At 36.2% G+C, this 27163-nt stretch overlaps 1 protein-coding gene across 2 annotated transcripts in view; it reads right to left on the bottom strand.

Moving 5' to 3' along the window:
* Positions 1 to 27163, bottom strand: part of HPSE2 (heparanase 2 (inactive)) — a 773696-nt gene that overhangs the window by 613765 nt on the left and 132768 nt on the right. The gene's annotated exons all lie outside the window — the stretch shown is intronic.

Raw genomic sequence — 27163 nt, 5'->3', positions numbered from 1 at the left:
TCAAAACAAGTGAAGCTTCCAGTTATGTTAGGTCAAAGAGATCAGCAAATACTCTCCCCAAAAAGCAGTTTCACTAGGTACAAGTGACAGACTAGCCTGAAACTGAATAGGGCAAGCCTGGAAACGAGAGACATAGAGAAGAGCTACATAAGCTCATCACAAATTCTTGACTGTGACAGGCATGAGGAAACCAGAAAGAGCTAGGCAGAAAGTGAAGGCAGATTTGTGAGCTGGCTGCACTTTGAATACATTCTCCAAGCTTTATCAATAGAAGGTAGAAACTACTTATGGGACTAAGGAAATTTGAGCACAACTTCTTCTGAAATGACTAGTAACCACTAACCATGCAGGCACAAGTCAACCCCTTGAATGACAAAAGAAAAAATGAAAATAAAAAAACTAAACAGAGATATCAATAACTGATATTAACACTACAGGGCACACAGATTCATCTGTGTAGGTACAGAAAGTGACTAAAAACAAGTGTAAAATAAAACACACACAAACTCTTAATGAGAAAAACATCAGAATCCAGAGCTGTTACAATATCTAATATCTAAAATATCCAACTTTCAACAACAACAATGATAAATTAAGAAGCATGCAAAGAAACACTTAAGGAAAAGAAAACAGACAAAAGAAACTAACTGAGAGGATCTAGATGTTAGATTTAGCAGCCAAAGACTTCAAAGTAACTATTGTAAATATGTTCAAATAATTTTTTAAAATAGTTTATTAAGAAAGTTCAAGGGAAATGAGGATAATGACTTAACAAAGAGGAACTTCCAAGAGAGAGAGAAAATATATTTTAAAAACTAAATGTAAACTCAAAGCATCAAAAGTATAATAACTGAAATGAAAAATTCATTAAATGGGCTCAAAAGCAAACTGGAGATGGCAGAAGTATGAGAGAACTAAAAAAGGATCACTATAAGCTATACAAAATAAAGGAGAGAGAAAAATAAAAGGTTGAAGAAAAGTGAACAAAGCTTCAAACACCTGGTAGACAACTTCAATCACACCAATGGACTATAAAGGGAATTTCATAAGAAGAGCAAAAAAAGGAGAGAAGAAAAGTATTTGAAGAAACAAAAACTGAAAATGTCTCCAAAGTGACAAAATGCATTAATATAAATATAATCTAAAAAAAAAAAATCCTCAAAAATCTTTAAGTAGGATAAGCACTAAGAGACCAAACCTAGATACATCATAGTCAAATTCTGAAAGACAAGGCAGAAATTTTTTAAAGTATCAAGAGAAAAACTGCCCATCACATATAGAATAATAATCATTAAAAGCTGACTTCCAATCAGAAATAATAGAGAACAAAAGGTAGTAGAATGACATATTCAAAGTGGTGGTGGTGGTGGTGGTGGTGGTGGCAAACCTATCTGAAAACTTTCTAAGGTGAAATAAAGATATACTGAGTGAAACAACCATAAAAGAAAAAAGTTTGATTACAAGGATTTCATCAAATAAAAACTTGCTCTTCAAAGAAATCTTCAAGAAAATAATTCTTCATAAACTACAGATTAGAAGGTATTCTTTACAAATTACTTATCTGATAAAGAACTCGTATCTAGAATATATTAAACAATTCTCACAACTCAAAAAGATGAACCCAATTTAAAAATGGGTAGAGAATCACCATATACAAATGGCTAATAAGGACATGAATAGATGCACAAAATTATTAGTCATATGGAAACGTAAATTACCACAATGAGATACCTTACACCCACTAGAAAACAGACTCATGGGAGATAATCAGATAGCATACTTATTTTTGGCTCCCACTATCCCTTCATTTTTTAATTGAATTTATCAGGGTGACACTAGTCAACATAATTATATAGGTTTCAAGTGCCCAATTCTACAACACATCTCTGTGTTCCGTATTGTTGTCCATATTCCCACTGTCCCTTTAAAATACACTTTACAGGGGAAGCATTTCCTATGCCTCTGGATAAAAGCTTGGGCAGTTCCATGGCTTTTAATTCTCACTCTCAGGTAGCAAATGTTTTATGATTACCTTAAGATTCAACCATCATCTCAAACTTCAGAAAATGTCTAATCCCAGCTTATAATCAACCTTCATACTTCATTCAAAATTACATCTACTTCCTGCTCACGAGTTGCACAAGGATAAGGGAAATGTAAAGAAAGCAAGAAATCTCTAATAGTATGTTATAATTTCATTTCATGCTCTCTGAGCCTGGTAGAAGCTTAAAGCAACTCTTTCTCTGGTAGATGCTTTCACAGATTTGTCAAAGCATCACACACACCCAAATGCTGATAGTCTGTCACATTCATTTCCCTCAACAATTTTCAACCTTTTTCTCTCATGGCACACATAAAATAATTGCTAAAATTCAATGGCACACCAAAATACAGTGTGTCCACAAAGTCATGGTGCACTTTTGACCGGTCACAGGAAAGCAACAAAAGACGATAGAAATGTGAAATCTGCACCAAATAAAACTCTTCCAGTTTTATACCTATTCAGTGCAGTTCAATGTGGGCTCACACAGAGATTTTTTTAGGACTCCTTAGGTAGCTATCCCGTATAGCCTCTACAGACTCGTCACTGACTGATGGCCTACCAGAACGGGGTTTCTCCACCAAACTGCCCGTTTCCTTCAACTGCTTATCCCAACGAGTAATGTTATTCCTATGTGGTGGCACTTCATTATAAACGCGCCAATAATCACGTTGCACTTTGGTCATGGATTCGAATTTAGTGAGCTACAGAACACACTGAACTTTCCTCTGTACTGTCCACATCTCGACTAGCATGGCCATGGACTGCTCCGCTGTATACACGGTGTTATGTCATCATCTGCGCATGCGCACATGCTGTCACATCATCCTACAGAAAATGGGAGGGTTTTCCTTTTATTTGGTGCAGATTTCACATTTTTATCGTCTTTTGTTGCTTTCCTGTGACCAGTCAAAAGTGCACCATGACTTTACCACGAACACACTGTATATACTATATTTGTTGCAAATCTGACCAAAAAGTAAGTATAATTTTGATGCATTCACACTAGACAGCTATTGTTGTGTTGGCTGTTGTCATATTTTTACTTGGCAATATAAGGGAAAAGAGGTCAGTGCCCCTGACTAAATAGGTCAGGTATTGCATGTTTTAAAAATTCTTGCAGCACACCTGTTGAAAATCACTGACTTAGAGCAATGCACTCTGTTCCAGCTGTCATTTATTCCTTCCAAAGGCTCTGAGGACTAAGTAGTCCACCTATGCTGAGGCCTGTTTGCCTTTCTGTGAACTTCTGCTTAAGGGGATCTAAGATGTTCCCCAAACTGGCCCTCATTCATATGACCCCCATTATCTCTGACCTACTAAAAACACTAATGGATTCTTTCCCCAAAAATACTCTGAGATGTGCTGGCCAATTCCAATGCAGTAGCATAAAAATAACTAGGCCATTTATCTTTTATTCTCTAGATTATCTAAGAAGTCAGCTCACTGCATTCTCCCATACCAGTGATAGAAAATGTGTATCAAGTGCCCTACATAGCCCTTCTCTCTTGACTTTAGATGAAGAGGGAAGCACCATCCCAGCACACCTGGGAGAAAGGTGTGGAGAAAAAGATATACAGTACCACCTTCTCCAAATAAAGTTTCTTTTAAAAATCATCCTTGAATGCCTAAGAATCCTTACTTTAATACTCTATATGAGTGAGGAGTTTTTAAGATTATGTGACCAATTTCCAGGTATATTCTTCTACAACTTGGACTGGCACTTTGCTTTAGTATATGACATCTATTGGATATCAATACCTTAGTAGAAATTTCTAATTTAACATCTTGCTATACTTTCTTACATTGAAATGTAAAAGTATAGTTTAATCTCCATATAGTTCCAGTAGTCCACTGGCCAGGGCTTCTAATCAATCATTAGAATATGAAGCAACTACAGGAAGTTGGAAATTCTATAATAGTTCCTGGGCTATTTGGCCCTTCCTTTAAATACTTTCACTCATCTTCAAAAGGCTAGTTGACCAGAATTCACTTGGTAATTAATCTAGTGACAAGTGAGGCAGAATCCTACAGCTGGTTCTTGGAGTTACTATGCCCCATGCCTTTGCTGGCAGCATTCTGTGTGCTCATTACCATTTCTGATGAGAGCCTTCTAAAACACCAAGCTCTTCAAGAACTTTTTGCCTTAGCACCACTTTGTTTTCATAGAAAATATTCTATTGTGCTTAATCCCTAATGATCTAAAACAAAAATTTTGGAACTATATGACCTTCTATCATTGGTCATCGACAAATATTTAATAGTAACGAATTTTCTTCAAATCCTTAAAACAACCAGTTTGAAAATGCTTAGCATTTGTTCATAAAATTTGGAATTCCATGGAAATTATCCTCCTGAAAATGCCAACTGCTTATTTATTTTTAAATGATAACTTCATACATTTCTTATTTGATGACAAATTTCTGTGAGGAATTAAGCTAATACGTGCCATAGCATGCTAAGTGAAAACTGAGAAGGGCTGCTTCCAAACACATGCAGCCAATTATCATGATGTAGACTCCTCATTTGAAAATGAATAAACAAATAAAGCTTTCATTTTCTTCACAAATTTCAAGACCTTACAAACTTTTTAGAGCTCTCTAGAAAGAGTTTTCTCATGTTCTGTATCTGCTAAGACAGCTGTTTCTTTGCAGCTATAGGCATTTGTGGCTTCATTTTTAAATTTTCAAGTAAAATCTATCATTTTGAAAAGAGAGAAAGAGCAAGTACTAGGCTTCTCACATGTCTTTACATGGTGAATATTTGGAAATGTCAGGACACTAACCAATGTCGGAATATGAGGAACTATTTAACTTTCTACAAAACAATATATATATAATAAGCTCTTTCTCAGCTTGCTGATTCAGTTTTGTCTAATAATGTGGTTGTTGCCAAATACTTCAGAATCACCAATTAGCATTTTTTCAATAATTATGCTTTGGAGGTTCATAGAAAGCACTAGCAAAGTCTGAAGTGAGAAATGAATTTCAAATTTACCCTTAACACAATCTGTGAAGTAGGATTTGAAGTAGGTTAGGAAATAGAAGGTAGTTAGAACTTGTTATTCCATTGAAAGGTTGGCAAGCCAATTTCAACGAACAGGGTCTGAGTCAAGGACAAGCACATTAAAAGATTTTATATATATGTAAGGCCAGTAGCCAAGGCCACCATCACAGCCTCCTGGCCCATGCAGGTTCGCATTTCATGCCTTTATAATTCAGTTGCTATAGTCTATACTGTTTCTGTGGTGTAATGTATCTCATTCCTTGCACAGGGACCATTATGGAAGATACCTGTCATGTATATTGTGAGGCAAGCAACCCTAGAGGGGTGGAGTGTTGGGAAAACAGCTGTGTTAGGCTTGCTCACTTGCACTTGGCATGATTAGTGTATAAGCGTGTGGCAGAGTTGTGTGTACAGCCTATACAAGGCTACGGCTGCTTTCCCTTGGCGTGGATTGCTTGCCCGCCACTTCAGGGGGCCATTTTCCTGTTCGCTCACCTGCTGCTGCTAAAAGAGATTTTCCCCAGCCTGTTTGCTCCCCCACTGTTGGGAGAATCTAATAAATGGGAGTAGCCCAACACTTTCCAGCTCCACAGTTCCTCTACCATCTGCCCGAATCCAATGTGAACCAGCATTACGGTGTTCATCTTTTTATTTCTTGTTAAGATAGTGTGAAGATGCCTAAGCTCTTTACATGCTGGATCAGAAACCAGAAGTCAAAATGTTCATTTTCAATTCTAATTGTTTTCCCAATTCTTCTCTATAAAATAAGGAAGAACAATACCCCCACTCCACCACACACACACACAGGATTTTATGATGATTATGCCAGATGACATATAGGAAAGACCCTAGTATAGTGGCTACTTTATTTAGATACTTAATCATTTGTTGAATCTAAATTTGTTGACAATCACTCCAACTTATAAGCAGGTTGTTTTATAAATGTCCATATATAGACTAGATGTTTAGAGCTTAATAACAATTCCACAATGAATCAATTTATACATAGTAATACAATTCTCAGATTTTCCAAGAAGCTTATTCTTATTTAACCCATAGTAGAATAATGATATTTCTCTAAAAATTTCTAAGAAGGGAACTATGACTTTGAGGTCAATAGAACTGAACACCTGAGAACAGCAGGAGGAAAAAGAGAAAAATAGAAATGGCTGTAAAAGTAACAAACACATATTAATCAAGTGCCATTATTTCCACCAGATATGTGAGATTTCACAAAGCTGCTTATCTGAGCAGCTTACAAAGAAAAGTATCTTTTCCCATTCTATAATCAAACAGAAAGGGGAAATGCACACACTCTTCAGGGTAATCCTGTTTATAAACTGGATATAGGTGGCTCAATAATGTGTGGTGATAGAATGTTCCTAATTTTAGCATTAGCAATCTATCATTGCCAATCATTTCCCAGGCCAGTCATAGAAGAGCAATATAGGCTTGTCAACCATGACGGAATGTGTACTGGCACAACTGTTTTTGTTTTAACAACAGTCTCCTTTTTTTCTTCCATAAAACATTCATTCAGTCCATAAACAGAAAATGGAAGAGCAATATACAATAATTTATCCAATAATCTATTCAGGGCATTCCCCAATCTTTTCAAAATAGAGTAGAAATGACCAAGGCACAGACTCTGGGGTTAGGGAAGAATCTTGAGATTGTGATAAGAAATCCAAGAGAGAGAGAGAGAGAAAAAAAAGCCACTAAAAAGGAAGCTCTCAAAACTAAGTATAAATTCTAAGCATAAAATTATAATCTAAGTATAAACTGACCATTGAACTGTGAGATTCCAAAAAGTCTGTCAGAAAGCAACAGATGGAAAGTTGAAAAGGCCGAGCAAAGATTTCAGTTACCTCCCAATGCAGAAAATGAGTGTTTTGAATTTGAATTCTGCTGAGTTAGAGAGGCTTGAAAATATCTGAACTCTTGAGTAAAAACTGAAAAAAGAAGTAATATCATAGGAGTAAAGACTAGATCTCACTCAAAGATTAAAAGAAAAACTAAAACAGACCTGCTCTATCAAAGTATAAAATGAAACCTAATACTAGTTTAAGGTGATCAGCCAATAACTGACCCCTCTGCTTGAATTTTTAAAAAAGAACTCTTCAGAATAAAAGAACAAAATTCAGATTCTCTACAAGGTATCAAACATAAATTTCAAGAAATAATTAAAAAATATCTAGATATGGGAATAGAAAAACATGAACCACAGTTAAAAGAAAAAGCAGTCAATAGAAAGAAACCCCAAATAATGCAGATTTTGGAAGTAGCAGAGAAGGATTTTAAAGCTGTTTTGATAAATCAAGGAATAGAGTAAAAAATGATTATAATGAATGAAAAGATAGAATATTCCCCCCCCCCCTTCCTCTCTGTCTCTCTCTTCCCCTCACGCAGCCAAGGCTCCATTGGAGCAAAGATGGCCCGGGCGCTGGGGATGGCTCCTTGGCCTCTGCCCCAGGCCGCTAGAGTGGCTCTGGTCGCGGCAGAGCGACGCCCGGGAGGGGCAGAGCATCACCCCCTGGTGGGCAGAGCGTCACCCCTGGTGGGCATGCCGGGTGGATCCCGGTCGGGTGCATGCAGGAGTCTGTCTGACTGTCCCGTTTCCAGCTTCAGAAAAATACAAAAAATAAATAAATAAATAAATAAAAAGATAGAATATTTAAGCAGAAAAATAAAATTAATAAATGGGCTTAACAAAAGATTAGAGCCATCTCAAGAAAACAGATCAATAAAATAAAACTTGACTACAATTTGTCCCCCTGCATAAAAATTAATTCAAAATGGATCAAAGACCTAAATATAAGATCTGAAACAATAAATTACATAGAAGAAAACATAGGTTCTAAACTCACAGACCTTGGCCATAGAGAACAACTTATGAATTTAACCTCAAAGGCAAGGGAAGTAAAGGCAAAAACAAATGAATGGGACTATATCAAACCAAAAAGATTGTGCATAGCAAAAGAAACTGACAACAAAACAAACAGACAGCCAATTAAATGGAAGATGATATTTATAAACAACAGCTCCAATAAGGGGTTAATATCCAAAATATATAAAGAACTAAAAAAGCTCAGCAACAAACAAGCAAACAATCCAATTAAAAAATGAGGAGAGGACATGAACAGACACTTCTCCCAAGAGGACATATAAATGGCCAACAGATACAGTGGTACCTTGAGACACGAACAGACCAACATACAATTTTTTTAAGATATGAGCTGCAACTTGGTCCATATTTTTGTTCGAGATCTGAGTGAAATTCCGAGATACGAGTCGTGATTCAGGAAGCTGCTGCTAGTTGGTGTGTTGGCGCATGAGTCCAGTATCGGCAACTTGATACACGAGTTGACTAACTTATGAGCTCGGTTACAGAACGAATTAAATTCGTATCTCAAAGTACCACTGTATATGAAAGATGCTCACCTTTGCTAGCTATTTGAGAAATGCAAATCAAAAGTACAATGAGAAACCACCTCACACCACTTAGATTGGTTATTAGTATATAAACAAGACAGGTAATAACAAATGTTGGAGAGGCTGTGGAGAAAAAGGAACCTTCATTCGCTGCTGGTGGGACTGCAAATTAGTACAACCGTTATGGAAGAAAGTATGTTCATTCCTCAAAAAATTAAGAATAGAACTACCATGTGACCCAGCAATCCCTCTATTGAGTATCTATCCCCAAAACTGGAAAACATTGATACATAAAGACACATGCACCCCAATGCTCATCGTAGCATTGTTTACAGTGGCCAAGACATGGAAACAACCAAAATGTCCCTCAGTAGAGGTCTGAATAAAGAAGATGTGGTACATATATACAATGGAATAGTACTCAGCCATAAGAAATGATGACATAGTAACATTTATGACAACATGGATGGACCTTGAGAACATTATACTGAATTAAACAGGTAAATCAGAAAAAGCTAAGAACTGTATAATTTCACACATAGGTGGTATATAAATCTGAGACTCATGGACATAGACAAAAATGAAGTGGTTACCAGGGTGAGGGGGACAGAGAAAGAACAAATATAAGGTGATGGAAAACTATTTGACTTTGTATAATGGGTATACAACATAATAAACAGTTCAAATGTTATAGAAATGTTTACCTACTTGTTATAGAAATGAAATTTATTTACTCTTACTGATCAATGTCACCCTATTAAAGTTGATTTTCTAAATAAAATTCTTAAAAATTTTAATTAAAAATTATCAACACAGAATTTTATAGCTCAGTAAAATATCTTTCAAAAATTAGAGAGAATTAGCCTGACCAGGCGGTGGCGCAGTGGATAGAGCGTCGGATTGGGATGCGGAAGACCCAGGTTCGAGACCCCAAGGTTGCCAGCTTGAGCGAGGGCTCATCTGGTTGAGCCCAACATCGCTGGCTCAAGCAAGGGGTTACTTGGTCTGCTGAAGGCCCGTGGTCAAGGCACATAAAAAAAAATTAGAGAGAGTTAAAGACATTTTCATATTAACGGAAATTGAGAGTTTGTCGTTAACAAACACACTTAATGCTAAAAGAAGTTCTCTTGCTGAACAGAAACAACATTAGATGGAAATTCATACACACAAGAAGTATTAAAGGGGACTGGGAAAGATAAGTACATGAAAATTTTAACATGATATTTTCTGCCTTCTATTAATTACTTGTGAAAAAACAAACTATATGTATATATACACACTTAATACTACTTAATTATATACTTAAAAATGGTTAAGATGATAAATTTTATAATGAATTTTATAATGTGTTTTTACCACAATTAAAAAGCTGTTTAATGAAAAAAGCATAATTTTCTATTGTGGTGATTATAATATATATAGATATAAAATGTATAACAACAACATCACAAAGCATAGAATATAAATTAGTGTTACAAAACCTTTACATTATTAGAAATTGTGTACAATATTAATTCTAAGTAGAATGTAACAAATTAAAGATCCATATGGTAATCTCTAGTGCAATCACTTAAAAATAATGCTTCAGTTATAGCTAGAAAGTTATAAGATTAAAATAAAACATTAAAAATCTAGTTAACTCAAAAGAAAACAGGAAAAAAAAATGTAATAAAAAAGGACAAATAGAAAACAAATAGCAAAATGGTAGACTTAGAATTCTACTTCTAACCATACTGGAGTAACTAGTTCTAAAACAACCTTCCTGACATAAATAAATATAAAACCAAACAAATTACTTTAGGTCACCTTTTTCAGGCAGTGGACAATAGATAGCACATCATGACTGCAAACCATGAGAGAAAGAAAACTCATGGGGTAAGCCTCATATTCACCCAGCAATCTCACTGGAAACAATTGTCCAACTGCTTGGCATCAAGTTGGGGTCTGAGCAGATCAAGATGATCCCACTTGTGGGAGACTGCAAGCTGACAGAGTCCTTGCAGTTTATATTTGTGGGGGACAGAGGTGTGGGGGACTGGCAGTAAGCTGACAGAGTCCTTGCTGCCCATCCCCCCACCTCACTTGCTTAAGTTGCTAAAGGCTAAACTGTTCCACACAACCTCTGATTGTCTGATTAAGTTGGTGAAGGCAATTCACATGCCCTTCCCCACACCTCCATGTTAGCTGTAATGCTCATGGTTTCTACTCTCCCATCCCCCATGTTCCTCAAAGAGACTGGAGGCAGTTTTCGTTTTGCTAATGAGTTTGCTTTACACCATAAAAATAAAGCTTCTGGAGTGAAGGCGTTTTTGATAAGTCATCAGACACCAGAAGACCTCCCGATCCCATCCTTTTTCTTTCTGTGTTTATTTTCTAATCCTCCATCGTTCCCACCCAAGACCTGCAAAATTACGAGTTGTGCTGCGATACCCACTGACCTAAGGAGGCAAAAATCAGAGTTCAGATTGGTTAAGGCAAGTCATCAGAGAAAAAGTGATTTGCAGAAAAGTAGGCCCCTGGAGTCCATGTGAGAGGTACTATGTGAATATCTTTTTTTTTTTTTTCTTTTTTTTTCATTTTTCTGAAGCTGGAAACAGGGAGAGACAGTCAGACAGACTCCCGCATGCGCCTGACCGGGATCCACCCGGCATGCCCACCAGGGGCGACGCTCTGCCCACCAGGGGGCGATGCTCTGCCCATCCTGGGCCATGTTGCGACCAGAGCCACTCTAGCGCCTGGGGCAGAGGCCAAGGAGCCATCCCCAGCGCCCTGGCCATCTTTGCTCCAATGGAGCCTTGGCTGCGGGAGGGGAAGAGAGAGACAGAGAGGAAAGTGCGGCGGAGGGGTGGAGAAGCAAATGGGTGCTTCTCCTGTGTGCCCTGGTCGGGAATCGAACCCGGGTCCTCCGCACGCTAGGCTGACACTCTACCGCTGAGCCAACCGGCCAGGGCGTGAATATCTGACTGAGGACAAGGCTCTGTATATGTTCGGAGAAAGAGCAAGCAAGGTTTACCAGATAGCACTACGAAATTGACATGGGAAGAGATATTAGAGGACAATATTAAAGGAAAAGCAGAATTCCTAGCCCTTTCAGAATGGAGAGACTCACTAATACTTTGACAATATCCCTGGCATTCTGTTGAGACACCAGAGAGCCATACCACACAAGTAAGGACCCGGCTCTAGTATAAGAACTATTGTAGATCCCCCCTAACAAAGCCTGAAAACAAGACCACAAGGGAGAAGGAGTTTGAATTTTAAGTGTTGCCAAGATATAGGGGCTTGAAAAACAATCTTGTCATTTCACAAATCTGAACAAAGCATAAATCAAAGCCTACAAAAATTTAAGGTGACCAGCCAGTAATTAAGCCACCTATTAAAATAAGAATCACTACTATTCAGATAAAAAAGATAACCGAATCCAGAAACTCTACACTATTTTTATTTGCAATGTCAGTTTTCCATTAAAAAGTCACCACATACATAAAACACAAAAATGTTATCCAGTCAAAAATGAATAAATAATTAAAATCAGCTAATAGAAACCAGACCAGAAAAGGCCCAGATGTGACTTAGCAGACAGACTTTAAAGTGCCTATTTTAATTGTAAAGAAACATATATATGTAGTTTTTAATGAGTAAACAGATAAGGAATCTTAGTGGAGAAATAAAAATTAAAATAAATTAACACATGCACGTGTGTGTAACTGCACACACACACATACATACACAATAGCAATTCTAGAACTGAAATAAAAAATTCACTAGATGGGCTTAAGAAAACTATAAAAGAAAGAGCAGTAAACTTAAATACTGATGAATAAAAATAATTTAATTTGAATAAAAAAGGAAAGAAATGTATGAAAAAAATTAATAGAGCCTAATGGATCTTTGGGACAATATGATATAACCTAATGTACATATAACTAAGTCTTGAATGAGACTTGGACAGAAAAAGTGTCTAAAGAAATAATGGCCAAAAGTGGTGATGAAAAATATCAACTGTAAAACTAAGGGGATAAAAAAATAAAAACTTACACAGTATGTTTTTGGATAATAAAATTAAATTAAAATCTATAGTATTAAATTCTTATATTAGAGAAAAAAGAAAGATTTAAAGTCAATTATCTAAGTTTTCACCTCAAAAAGCTAGAGAAAAAAAGAGCAAATTAAATGCAAATTAAGTAACAGGAAAGAAATGATAAGCATCAGAGTAGAAATCAGCAGACAATAGAAAAAATTAACAATGCCAAAAGTCTTTTTTTCTTTTAAATAATTAATAAAACTAATAAACATCTACCAAGAATAATTAAGAAAAAGGGAAACACAAATTAACAATATCAGAAATAAAAGAGAAGCATCACTACAGAGCCTACAGACCTTATATGGAAAATAAGATTATATTATGAACAACTTTATGCCAATATATTTGACAATTTAAATAAAATGGGAAAATTCCTTTAAAAAACAACTTAAAAATAGCTCAAGAAGCAACAGAAAATCTGAATAGCCTTAGATATATTTTTAAAATTAAATATATAATAAAAATTTCCCATGAAGAAAGCTCCGGTCCAATTGAGTTGACTGGTAAGTTCTGTCAACCTTCAAGGAAAACAATATAAATATTACACATACTCTTTCAGAAAAAATAGAAAAGAATGCTTCCACCTTATTTTATGAGCCAGCTTAAATTAACCCTGATACCAAAATCAGACAAGGACATTGCAAAAAAAAAAAAAGTTACAGAACAATAGCCCAAATCCTCAACTGTATAATTAAGTATGGCAAAGGATAGTGTTTTTAACAAATGATGCTGGAATAACTAGATAAACATATTGAAAAAATGAACATTATTTTCTCCCTGACACAATGTGAAATGAATCATAGACTTCAGTATAAAAACTTAAAGCTATAAAAATTTTGTGGCCTTGGGAGTGGACAAGTATTTCATATATGGGACAAAGAAAGAATTAAACATACAAGAAAATTTTGCTAAATTGGAATTCCATAATTACAACTTTCTGCTCTACAAATTAGAAGTCCATTAATAGGAGAAAGCATAAAAATTGTGGGATAGTGATACCATGGAGAACAGTCAGAAGTTTTTTAAATGAACTACTGAAACATAACATGGATGAGTACTAGAAACATGTTAAGCTTACAAAGCCAGACAGCATAAAAATTAATGAAATCTTGCCAGCCATGTGCAACAATACTGATGGATATAGAGAGTATAATGTTGAATAAAATAAGAGGGACAAAGAAAGACAAATACCATGTGATTTTCACTCACATGTGGAATCTAAAAAGAAAGACAAATGAACAAATAAACAGAAACAAATTCATCAATCCAGAGAATAAACTGATGGTTGTCAGAGGGAAGAAGGGTGGGAAGATAGGTGGAAAAGAGAAAGAGGATTAAAAAGAACAATCTTCCAGCCCTGGCCGGTTGGCTCAGCGGTAGAGCATCAGCCCAATGAGTGGAAATCCCGGGTTCAATTCCCAGCCAGGGCACACAGGAAAAGCAACCATCTGCTTCTCTACCCTTTCTCCTCTCCTTTCTCTCTATTTCTCTCTTCCCCTCCCACAGCCAAGGCTCAGAGCATCGCCCCCTGGTGAGCATGCCGGGTGGATCCCAGTCAGGCACATGTGAGAGTCTGTCTGCCTGTCATCCCCCACTTCTCACTTTGGAAAAATACAAAAAAAAAGGGGACAATCTTCCAGTTATAAAATAAGTCATAGGGATATAAAGTATAGTCTAGGAAATATAGTCAGTAATAACATTCGAATGATATGTAGTATATGTACTGACGGGTGATGAGGAGACTTATTATGACGATCACTTCATAAGGTATATGAATGGTAAATTACTGTTGTAAACTTGAAACTACTATGATATAGTATGTCAACTATAATTAAAAATAAATTTTAAAAAGGGGACAGACACAAGAATACATATGAAGTTTAAGAACAGGCAAAATGTTCTATGGTGATAGAAATTAGAACAGTGGAAAATTAGCCTTTGGGAGATGGGGACTGACTGTCAAGAGACAAAAGAAGACTGTGAATGACAGAAATTTCTAGATCTTATCTGAGGTCTGCTTTTATTAAAACTAATCAAATTGTACACTTCAGAACTTTGCATTTTATGAAATATAAATTTTACTTCAATTTTTTAATGTGACAATATGAGAAAAAAATTTTCAGTTTCTGTCAGGTTATGTAATTTTCCATCTAGACTTCAGAAGGTAACAAGTACCAGGTAAAATTAAGCTCAAGTGACCTATGCATCTTACTTAAACTCATTTATGGACTATAACATACCTAAAATTGAAGGTTACAAAATTCATCCATTTAATATTCTACAAATTAGGTGTAGTCACAATACAAAGATACAACAAGGGCAGCAGGTAGCCAACAGCATGGGGTTTACCTTGCCATCTGATTCTTCACCTATGAGAGGTGAAGCCAACTTCCAAGAAAAGCCCACCTGAACCCTCTGGAAACCAAAAAATGTCCATAAACTTTCAGGCTTTGTCACCATAAATGAGGCATAATGACTCCAGACACAAAAGTTATCATCAAGACAACAGCCAGGGCCAATTCAAAAGTAATCATTCCTTTGGTAGACCCATCAAAGTCACTTGAGTTAGTGAGACTGACCTTACTCAACATTAACCCAGGATTCTAAGCAAGCTAACGTGGAGATGAACTTTTTTGCCCAGCTGGCTACAAAAACACATGTATGAATTCCTTCTTGCTCCCCCTCATGCTTGCCTGTGCTTCTTCCTGTTTCTTTTCTTTTTCACACATGCACAAATAGTCACGTCGTCATATGAGACAAGTGAACACTGAGTCTTATGGGTAAAAAAAACAGATGTTTTGCAATTTTCCTTTTCAAAACCATATTTTATATCAAGTTCTTCTATGGATTTACAGCCAATGAAGAGATATTACTACATTAGCTCATGAAGGGGGATGATAAAAACTGGAAAGGAAGACACAGACAAGGCAAAGAGAAGCTATCCAGAAGGCTGCAATTGGAGAAGCATGACAAATGGGCAGCACAGTCTTAGAGGGTTCCGGCAGAACGGCAGATTGCCTGACTGGGAGAGATTCTCCACAGCTGGAGCATCACACACACCATCTGGAATTTTTTAAATTTGCTTTCCCCAGGTGATCTGATTCTCAGAGTGTCAGTGGAGATGAGAAAAGGAGTAATTGTATAGCTCAGAACAGCTCCAAATGCTCCCCAAATTAGTTAATAAAATCTTGTTTTGAATCAGTTTCAGCCTCTCCTCTAAATTGAACCCCTAGTTTTGTGTTGCTGTTTCTCCACAAAGGATGAAATGATAGGAGCTTAACCCCTGAAGGTTTTCTGTACAGTGGAACAAAACAGGATTCCCAGCATGGTGGTCAAAAATGATGCTCCAACTGTCGGATCTGATCCAAATATCCCAATACAGGCCAACAAAGCTTCATTTTCAGTCTCCCACCTCTTGACTAGTCTTAGCACGAGTTTCAGTTGTTGCCAAATGGAGAGCCTACACACTGAGATCCCCAGTTTTCTTTTCCATGTGGTCCAAACTCCAGATTTAAAACAATAAAGGAAAATATAATCTTTAAAAATACACACAACAGCAAACTTTCAGAATAATGAAAGGCTTTGGTTTTCTTGCTTTTGCAGCATATCTATCTACGTCTATAAATACATAAGTAGGATGCAGTGGTGAGTGGGGATATGAAATAGAAAAAAGAATTAGAACTTGCTGGGGAAGCACTAAAAGGTAGCAGGAAAGGGATTGTGCTTTATCGTCTGTCTTCATTTCTGCCCCCACCCCACTTATTTTTATATACCAGAAGAATGAAAGCAAACTTTTCCTGTAACAGGCCAGATAGAAATTATTGCAGGTATTGTGGGCCATGCAGGTTCTCTCCCAATTACTGAACTCTGCCATTGTAGCAAAAAACAAAAACAAACAAAAAACACCACAGACAGTAAGTAAATGAATGAATATGGCTTTGTTTCAACATATGAAAACTGAAATTGGGATTTCATATACTTTTCATATATCACAAAATGTTCTTTCGATATTTTTTCAACCATTAACCATTTAAAAATTTAAAAATCATTCTTATCTTGCAAATTATACAAAAGCAGTCAACAGACTAGATTTGGCTTATGGGTCATGTTTTGCCAATCCCTGTCTAATACCAATAAAGACCATTATTCATACCAATAAAGACCATTATTCAAGGTTCAGTTCCAGAACTGTGCAATGATTATAGCAAGAAATCTCACATGACTCCTCAGAGTAGATTTTTAATTATTTGTTTCATCCTACCATGAGGAACTGTGGTAAATGCTTCATTCTCAGATCAACAGATGCCAGAGGTCCAAATAAATGTGTATCTAATATAAATTCCTTCTTCAATTTTAAACTTTCAAAAATTTTTTACTTTACCTATTTTTAATGTATCTTGTTCTATTCTTGCTGGCCTCAAGAAAGGGTAGTCTCTTGATGATCACAGTTTCAAGTATCTACTAGTGCTTTACCAGTACATTTCTTTTCCTCTTCTCTTGTCTTCTTCTCCTCCTTCTTTCTGCCTTCTCCCCTCTTTCTTCTTCCTTCTTTCCTCTTTCTTCTTCCTCCTCCTTCTCTTCTTCCTCCTTTTCCTCCTCCTCCTCCTTCTTCTTTTTCATCATCTCCTTCTCTCTCTCTCTCTATTTCTCTCTCTGTAAACACTAACGTGCACCTAAATAAGCATACTTACTATGGTAGGCTTCTTTGCTAGAAATAATGAATTCATATGACATTTTGATATATGAGCTGCGTGCAAAATAACTGGGTAAAAAAAAACAATAGGCAAGGACAGCTTGTAATTTATAACTAACTTTTGGCACAGTATTTGTCACAGAGTTTGCACTGAGGGGACCATTCCTAGATAAAGGTGCCATGTTAGGATCTGATGCTACAGATATAGTCCTGCCCTCAAAAAAATTTACAACCTGTTTGGAGAGGTATAAGAGACATATAGAAGTGTTTAAAATTCTACAGAAAATGCTAACATGGGCAACAATAAAGAATTCAAGGTAATTAAATGTCTGGTGGCAGGTACAAATGGCAAATAATCCAGTAACTCAGAGAAGGCTGAGGACTGGAGTAGTGGTTTACAGAACACAGTCCTACACAGAGAGCCCTGCCGAAGAGAAACCTGGATGTTGAGAAAGGAGTGGTGAGAGATAGGATGATGATGAGAAAGAACTAGAGCATTAAGAAAATCTGTCTGCCCATGGCAAAGGGAGCCCATCGTTGAAAAATAATCCAAAACAGACCCAGACAGCATAATGTCCAACAATCTAACATCTCTTTATAATCTATCTGTGGCAATAATCAATGAACATTGAATCAGGAAATTCTTTTGAGATGATCTAATCCTATACATTAATTGTTTAGATAAGTCTTCAATCCACAGGGGTAAACTAACTTACACAAAGTCACAGAATGAGAGAGTGGCAGAGTCTAGGACTCCAACCCTAGTAACTCCATCTCCCAGATGGTCCAGTATGCTATCCATCGTACCACACTGCCTTTACATTAAGACATAAGTCCTCTCAAGTGATGTGTATCCATTCATTTTACTCTCTTAGAAATTTTCAAAAATTGCCTTTCAGTATCTGAACTTATAATTTTAGATTTGAAAGTTTGATACTTAAAAGACAAATGTAGCAAGGTTTTGTTGTTTATCAGTATAGAAAGTAGATATCATCATAGGTCCTGGCATCAGACAGATCTACAGGTAAATTCTAGCATTGCCATTACTGATTGCATGGCCTTGAGCAAGTTATTTTACCTCTCTAACCTCAGGTTTTACATCTTTAAAATAGAGTAATAGCACCTCCCACCAATGACTGTCGTGAAAATTAACATTTTAAATGTAAAGTATGTAGTACAAGTCCTGAAATATAATAAACACTCAATAAATGTTAACTATAATAAATGCTAACTATTGTTAAAGAAAGCCTTCAAAGCACTCACCCTCTCCCATACTTTCTGACCATGAGGGCATCATAACATAGTATAAAATGGTAAAATAGACTCTAGGGACTCACCTCTACCACTTACAAGCTGTGGGAGCTTAGGCAAATTACCTGAGCTATCTATTTCTCAATTCCCTACCTGTAAATAGGGCTGCTGGAAGATTAAATGAGATGTTTATCTTTAAAAACTGGAAATGTTTCAAAATAGAAGTGTTTGTTAATAAAAATTAACTTACAGAAATTTCCATTTACTGAGAAATATTAGAGAAAATTTTTGGCTTTTTCCCATGGTCAGAAATGAGATACTGATTATATAGGTTTAAAAAGTAAACTTATGGTAGCAGTGTGAAGAGGTAAGAGAATAGGTAGAAACTGCTCTAAGACTTCTCTCAATTTACCACCAAAACCCTTATCAGGAGGTTTTCTGCATCAATTAGAGCCAGAATTAGATTTTACTGATTATAAGTTAGAATCCTAACCAATATTCTAAGGTAGTGTTTTATTTTATAATAATAAGATTAAGCTATGCACAATGTTCTGTACTTTCCTTTTTTATTTGACAATAACTTACTTTCCAGATGTCAGATTAGCTAGGAGGTACATGCCAGTTACTTCCAGTCTCCCTGCTCCTATCAAACCCCAGGTGACAGAGTGATAAGGGAGAAGTTATATGACTTCAATCTGTGTGAGAAAGTAAACTGCACATAACTAGTTCTTTCTAGTCAGAAAGAAGAATAAAATATGCCACTCTTCCAACCCACCCTTCTTTTCTCACAGATACTTGGTATCCAGTAGCTGAATTTTCTCATTACACTTTTTAAGAGCATTTTTAAATAAAATGTTTTTCTGTTGCATTTTCCCCAACTTTCCATCCCTCTGTTAACCACCAATACAAAAGCCTAAAGGCCCAGTCTCAGCACCACGACCTTCAAACAGGGTGAAAATCATAGATCTGGAACCAGGGGACCCACTGAGATTGCTGCCAATAATCTGTCCATAGGCACAGCCAATGGTCAGAGCCAGAAGTCATGAAATAAGCAAAGTTAATATCCAGGATCTGAGCCAAGGGCCATAAAACAAAGTTGGCAAGGAAAGGCGAGGAAGGGAAATGGGTGTCAAATCTAAGCCAAAGGAGTTACAAACACCTCATATCACCAGAACCACCAAGAGGCCATTGCAAAACTGTAACTGCTGCTTTAGGTATAGCCTCATTAAAGAATTCTGACCAATGGTTGGGCCCTGAGAACCAGGCAGCTTAGTTTAGAAGGGAACATTCTTTGTTCTGTGACTCCTCCTTTGTTCTGTGGTTAGCCAATTCACCTATTTTTCTATCGTTTGTCTTGTCATGGTGCATTCTAGCAAGATAGGCTTAGATGTGAGTCCATTCCTCCTTGGATTCTATAAACCTCAGCTAGCTCATTCATACAATGATGATAGTAGTTATTTTCTTTCTTTCTTTCTTTCGCAAGTTAAATTGAACAAGGTGACATTAGTTAACAAGAGTACACAGATTTTGGGTAAACATCTCCACCTCATTTGGACAGTTGATAATGTTGTATACCCATCACCCGAAGTCAAATCATCCTCTATCACCTTATAATTGTTCCTCTTTACCTTTCCCCCAACCCCCTCCCCCTCACCTTTATGGATTTAAGGGTTGTATGAGAATACATGTGAAAATCTTGAAGATCTGACAAAATAAAAATAAATTTTTGTAAGACACACTATAAACAAAGTTAAAAGATAAATGTAAAACTCAGAGAAAATATAACATTTAACAAAAATGTTAATATCCCTAAAATTCAAAAACTTCTACAAATATGAAAAATACAAATAATACCCACACAGAGAAAAAATGGCAACAGGTACATAAGGCAGTTCACTTAAGACAGATAAGATGTTCAACCTCACTAGAAATCTGGACATTGCAAACTGAACAGGGAGATTCTGCTTTGCAGCTTGGCAAGAATTCAAAAGGTTGACAGTACCCATGTTGGCAAGAGTGTGGGAAAAAGGAAACTCACATATGTAGCTGGAGGAAGTATAAACCTTTTAGGTAGGCAATTTGCCTGTAACATTTAAAATGTGAATAACATTTATTCTATCAATTCTACTGCTAGTAAACTATCAGTCAGAAATAGTACTATATATTCATAAAAATACATATGTAGGATGTACAGTAAAATAACTAGGTTAATTTTGCATAAATGTGGACCCATATATAAATGTTATACTTATACCTTTGCTATATATATATTATATATACACACAAAAATATGTTTAAATGTGAATAAGAAAAGGTCTGGAAGTTTATACAACTGTTATGGTATCAATTCTTGGTAAGTAGGATCAGAGAACATAGGATTTGTGAAGATATGTTAAATGTATATATACACACACATACAGTATAATTTTCTCTAACCAAATAAACTTCTTTCATAATTTTTAAAGTTTATTTTCAATTACTAATACAATATTATATTAGTTTCAGGTGTACAACATGGTTATTAGACATTTATATACCTTACAAAGTGATTACCTGATGAAATAACTAGTGTTTCATAATCTTTAAAGAAAAAATGTTTACAGATTACAAAGCAAAATATAAGTGTTATTATTCTTATATTTTATCAACCAAAAAAAATTTAAGGTGATTACATATGTAAAGTGTTATTATGCTTTATCAAAAATTTCTTACCTAAAATAATTTTTGAGTCAAGGAAAAACAACAAAAGAAGTTGTGTTAAACCTTCCACATGCATTAAAATGAGGCGATTCTAGATTTAAAGTGTAGAATGATAGCTCTCTTTAGAAATAATATAATCTGAAAAAATTTTCTTATAAATTTTAGAAATTCTTGCCTTTTTACTATTATTCTCATGCTTAAAGCATATTAGGCATTAATATTATTCCTAGAAAATGACTCCATCTCTGACCTATTTGTCTTCTAAAGCAATTACCCTAAACTGAAATGTACTTCTTTTTATATCTTCCCTGTGCTCAGTTTGTCAGATCATTTTAAATTTGAACATATTTCTTTCACGTACAAGATCACCAGCTCAATTTTGTGAGATAAGCAAATTAAACGTACATCCTTTCTAGTTCATCATTGAAGGTAAATAGAAATGGTACAAGTTTATCAAAAAACAAGAATTCCAGGCCCTGGCCAGTTGGCTCAGTGGTAGAGCATCGGCCTGGCGTGCAGGAGTCCCAGGTTCGATTCTCGGCCAGGGCACACAAAAGAAGCTCCCATCTGCTTCTCCACCCCTCCCCCTCTCCTTCCTCTCTGTCTCTCTCTTCCCCTCCCACAGCCGAGGCTCCATTAGAGCAAAGATGGCCCGGGCACTGAGGATGGCTCTGTGGCCTCTGCCTCAGGCGCTAGGATGGCTCTGGATGCAACAGAGCGACGCCCCAGAGGGGCAGAGCATCGCCTCCTGGTGGGCATGCCGGTGGATCCCGGTTGGGCATGTGCTGGAGTCTGTCTGACTGCCTCCCCGTTTCCAGCTTTGGAAAAATGAAAAGAAAAAAAAAAAAAACCCCAAGAATTCCAATAAACCGTGTTAAGCTCAGAGGTAACTAGAGCCTTTAGTGTGCCCTTTGTCCCTTTCTATATGCCCAGTTCTCCTTTGGTGCTGCCTCCCAAGGTACCTCAAGCTCCCTCCCAACAAAGCCTGCTTTCAGGGAAAAAAAATCTTAAAAAATGTATGTTAATTAGCAAAAAATATACAAAAGAATAAAGCTGTAACTGCTACATTTTAGAAACCATTTTTTTTTTTTAGAGAAAGAGACAGAGAGGGAGAATAGGGAGGAGAGATGAGAAGCATCCACTTATATTTGCTTCACATTAGTTATTTATTGATTGCTTCTCATATGTGCCTCGATGGGGGGACTCCTGTCAAGCCAGTGACCCCTTGCTCAAGTCAGTGACCTTGGACTTTAAGACATCAACCTTTGGGCTCAAGCCAACAACACCATGCTCAAGTCAGTGACCTCAGGGTTTCGAACCATGGATGTGAGCATTCTGAATCAACATTCTATCCACTGCAACACCACTGGTCAGGCCAGAAATCAACTTTTGTAAATTCCACATGAGTGTCCAATATTGCCAAATACTGTATATCATGTGAACCAAATTGCTGGGCCCTGTCCTCAGAGAAGATGGAGAATACATAAATAAACAAGCAGTACACTAAAGTATGGTAATTGCTACGGTAGAGTTAATAAACAGTGTTATTAGAGAAGGGGTCTAACCTAGTGCAAAGAACCAGGGAATTATAGAAGAATGAATATCTAAGCCAAGGATTAAAGAATGAGTGGACATCAACTAAATAAAGGTAGGTAGAAAGAAATAAAGACATGAAAACGTCTTCCTGACACCTCTAAAATCACATTACCCCATTCATCCAAAATATATGTCTGACCCTACAAGCAGTGAAGTTGGGAACAAAATTCAAGCCTTCTAACTTCTAGTTCTTTTCATCATTTAGAATACTATTTCCCTCACTTCCTCCCTTCTCTTCAGCTTCAAGTGATTATAAAAAAATAACTGAAATAGTAAAGTAAAAATTCACCAAAATCACAAATGCAAGGCAGGAAGTAAACAGGTGTAGGCAGGCAGCTGGGGAAATGGCTTTGTAAAACTTTCTCTAGAGAACAAATATTTGGGACAAAACAGAATTCCCAGCAGCAGTATAGATGCCCCTAAAGATTGTAGCTTTGGCAGGGCAGTAAATATTCAACCCCAATGTCCAAATAGAACAAATATCTAAATAGTCTCTGCCAAACCAAGATTATAAACTTCTACTCTATCTTCTGAAGTAAAAAATAGCCAGCAATAAATTTATCCATTTTCAGCTAGGCAATACTTAGAGGGAAATATATAACTTTAAATGACTCTGCTAGAAAAAAGATCTCAAATCGATAACTTAAGCTTTCACCTTAAAAACCTAGAAAATGAAGAAGAAACTCAACCCAAAGTAGAGAAGACAGGAAATAATAAAGATTAGACTGCAAATCAATTAAATGGGAAATAAATACAAACAAAAACACTTCCCAGAAAAAGTAAAAAAAAAGTCAAAGTTTTAGCAACACTCAAAAGAAAAACAATGAGAAGACAAATCATCAAAATCAGTAATGAAAAAGAACACATCCCCCCTGATCCTACAGAAACTAAAAGACTTATAAGAATAAACAATAGTAATTTTATGTCAAGAAATTAGACAACTTAGATAAAATGAACAATTTTGTAGAAAGACACAAATGACCAAAATTGACTCAAAAATAAATAGAAAATTGACAAGAACCAACAGAAATTTAAATAGACCTATAATGAGTAAAGACTGAATTAGTAATTTTTAAAAATGTTTGCTAAAAAATAAAAAGTAAAAATAAAAAACATAAAAAACAACACTATACCCAGCTGGCTTTACTGGTGAATCTTATGAAACTTTTAGGAAGAAACATTGCCAATCCTTCATAAATTCTTACAGAAAATCAAGGAGTAGGGAATACTTCCCAACTCATTCTATGAGGCCAGTGTTTCCTGGGGGATACACTCTTAAACCTGAGCTAAACAAAACAGGATCACAGAACTCAGCTCTGCTACCTCTGAGTTCCATATGGATTGTTAGAGCCAGTTAGAAACCTGAACATGTTGTCCAACTACAGGTTAAGAAAGCTCTAGAACCAACCTGGATCTCAAAAATCCTTTAAATATATAAGGCCACCTCATAGGAAAAGTGAGAACAGCTACCTAAAAATATCATAAGAGAACTTTTTGTTTTCCTATCTCTGCCTAGAAAGGTTAGTAACTGAAATATTTTGGCTTATAGGGCTATACTGGGGGACCAAGTCATGAGAGCTAGGTCTCTCAGTTCCCTAATCTTTAGATTTTGGACATCCTTATTGGTTTAGGTGATATCTCATATGGGAAGTTACTACACCTGTGGAAAACAAGTGATTTTTCCAGTTAAGAAATAAAAACATATTTAAAAGTATGTGCCGAGATGACGTCAGAGTACTGGCGGGGTAGGAAGCGATACCGATAAATCTCCCCCAAAACTCAACAAAATCTTCAACCAGAAACAGAAAAACCTATACTTGGAGCTTCCAGATGCTTCGCAATACACCCAAAGGTATGATTGAGTGAAAAATTGGCTAAATATATAACCAAACCCCGAAGGAAATAGGGAGTAAGAAATGCTCCGCCTTCCTCACTAACCTAAACAGGGCGGCTTTCTCTGGTAACTGTGAATATAGAAACTGAGGCGGGCAAAGGGGGTGCCCATCAAAGCTATCCTTCAAATATGAAGGAGAAATAAAAACATTCACAGACACAGAAAAGATGAGGGAATTTATCATCAGAAAACCCCCACTCCAGGAATTACTAAAGGCGGTTCTCCAATCAGATACAAAGAACAAAAAAAAAACAGAGCCACAAGTAAAAGCTCCAAGAAGAACACAATAAAACCAAATTTAAACTGTGACAACAACAAAAAGAAAGAGGGGGAGAAGATGGAGATTAACAGTAGCAAAGGACGATGGAGTGCAAAAGTACTCACAAAATAGTTCGCTACAATAAACAGGGTAGGGACCCTTTTCATTATTCAAAGGTAACCACCATTGAAAAAACCACCACAGAAGCACATGAGATAAAAAAGATAGCAACAGTGGAAAGATGTATGGAATACAACCAAATAAAAACAAAAGATAGAAAAACAAAAGAGAAGGATCAAACAAGACACAAAACTAACAGAAAGCAAGATATAAAATGGCAATAGGGAACTCACAAGTATCAATAATTACACTAAATGTAAACGGATTAAACTCACCAATAAAAAGGCACAGAGTAGCAGAATGGATTAAAAAAGAAAATCCAACTGTATGCTGCCTACAGGAAACTCATCTAAGTAACAAGGATAAAAACAAATTCAAAGTGAAAGGCTGGAAAACAATACTCCAAGCAAATAACATCCAAAAAAAAGCAGGTGTAGCAATACTCATATCGGATAATGCTGACTACAAGACAGGAAAAGTACTCAGAGACAAAAATGGCCATTTCATAATGGCTAAGGGGACACTGAATCAAGAAGACATAACAATTCTTAATATATATGCACCAAACCAAGGAACACCAAAATATATAAGACAGCTACTTATTGATCTTAAAACAAAAACTGACAAAAACACAATCATACTTGGAGACCTCAATACACCGCTGAAGGCTCTAGATCGGTCATCCAAACAGAGAATCAACAAAGACATAGTGGCCTTAAACAAAACACTAGAGCACCTGGATATGATAGACATCTACAGGACATTTCATCCCAAAGTGACTGAGTATACATTTTTCTCCAGTGTACATGGATCATTCTCAAGAATTGACCATATGTTGGGCCACAAAAACAACATCAGCAAATTCAGAAAAATTGAAGTTGTACCAAGCATATTTTCTGATCATAAAGCCTTGAAACTAGAATTCAACTGCAAAAAAGAGGAAAAAAATCCCACAAAAATGTGGAAACTAAACAACATACTTTTAAAAAATGAATGGGTCAAAGAAGAAATAAGTGCAGAGATCAAAAGATATATACAGACTAATGAAAATGACAATACGACATATCAGAATCTATGGGATGCAGCAAAAGCAGTGATAAGAGGAAAGTTCATATCACTTCAGGCATATATGAACAAACAAGAGAGAGCCCAAGTGAACCACTTAACTTCCCACCTTAAGGAACTAGAAAAAGAAGAACAAGGACAACCCAAAACCAGCCAAAGAAAGGAGATAATAAAAATCAGAGCAGAAATAAATGAATTAGAGAACAGAAAAACTATAGAAAAAATTAATAGAACAAGGAGCTGGTTCTTTGAAAAGATCAACAAAATTGACAAACCCTTGGCAAGACTTACCAAGGAAAAAAGAGAAAGAACTCATATAAACAAAATCCAAAATGAAAGAGGAGAAATCACCACGGACACCATAGATATACAAAGAATTATTGTAGAATACTATGAAAAACTTTATGCCACTAAATTCAACAACCTAGAAGAAATGGATAAATTCCTAGAAAAATACAACCTTCCTAGACTGAGTCAAGAAGAAGCAGAAAGCCTAAACAGACCTATCAGTAGAGAAGAAATAGAAAAAACCATTAAAAACCTCCCCAAAAATAAAAGTCCAGGCCCTGACGGCTATACCAGCAAATTTTATCAAACATTCAAAGAAGACTTGGTTCCTATTCTACTCAAAGTCTTCCAAAAAATTGAAGAAGAAGCAATACTTCCAAACACATTTTACGAAGCCAACATAACCCTCATACCAAAACCAGGCAAGGATGGCACAAAAAAAGAAAACTACAGACCAATATCTCTAATGAATACAGATGCTAAAATACTAAACAAAATACTAGCAAATCGAATACAACAACATATTAAAAAAATAATACATCATGATCAAGTGGGATTCATCCCAGAATCTCAAGGATGGTTCAACATACGTAAAACGGTTAATGTAATACACCATATCAACAAAACAAAGAACAAAAACCACATGATCTTATCAATAGACGCAGAAAAGGCTTTCGATAAAATACAACACAATTTTATGTTTAAGACTCTCAACAAAATGGGTATAGAAGGAA

Source organism: Saccopteryx leptura, chromosome 13 (genome assembly GCF_036850995.1).
Source record: "Saccopteryx leptura isolate mSacLep1 chromosome 13, mSacLep1_pri_phased_curated, whole genome shotgun sequence".
Lineage (NCBI taxonomy): Eukaryota > Metazoa > Chordata > Mammalia > Chiroptera > Emballonuridae > Saccopteryx > Saccopteryx leptura.
This window is presented reverse-complemented; position numbering and strand designations above follow the sequence as displayed.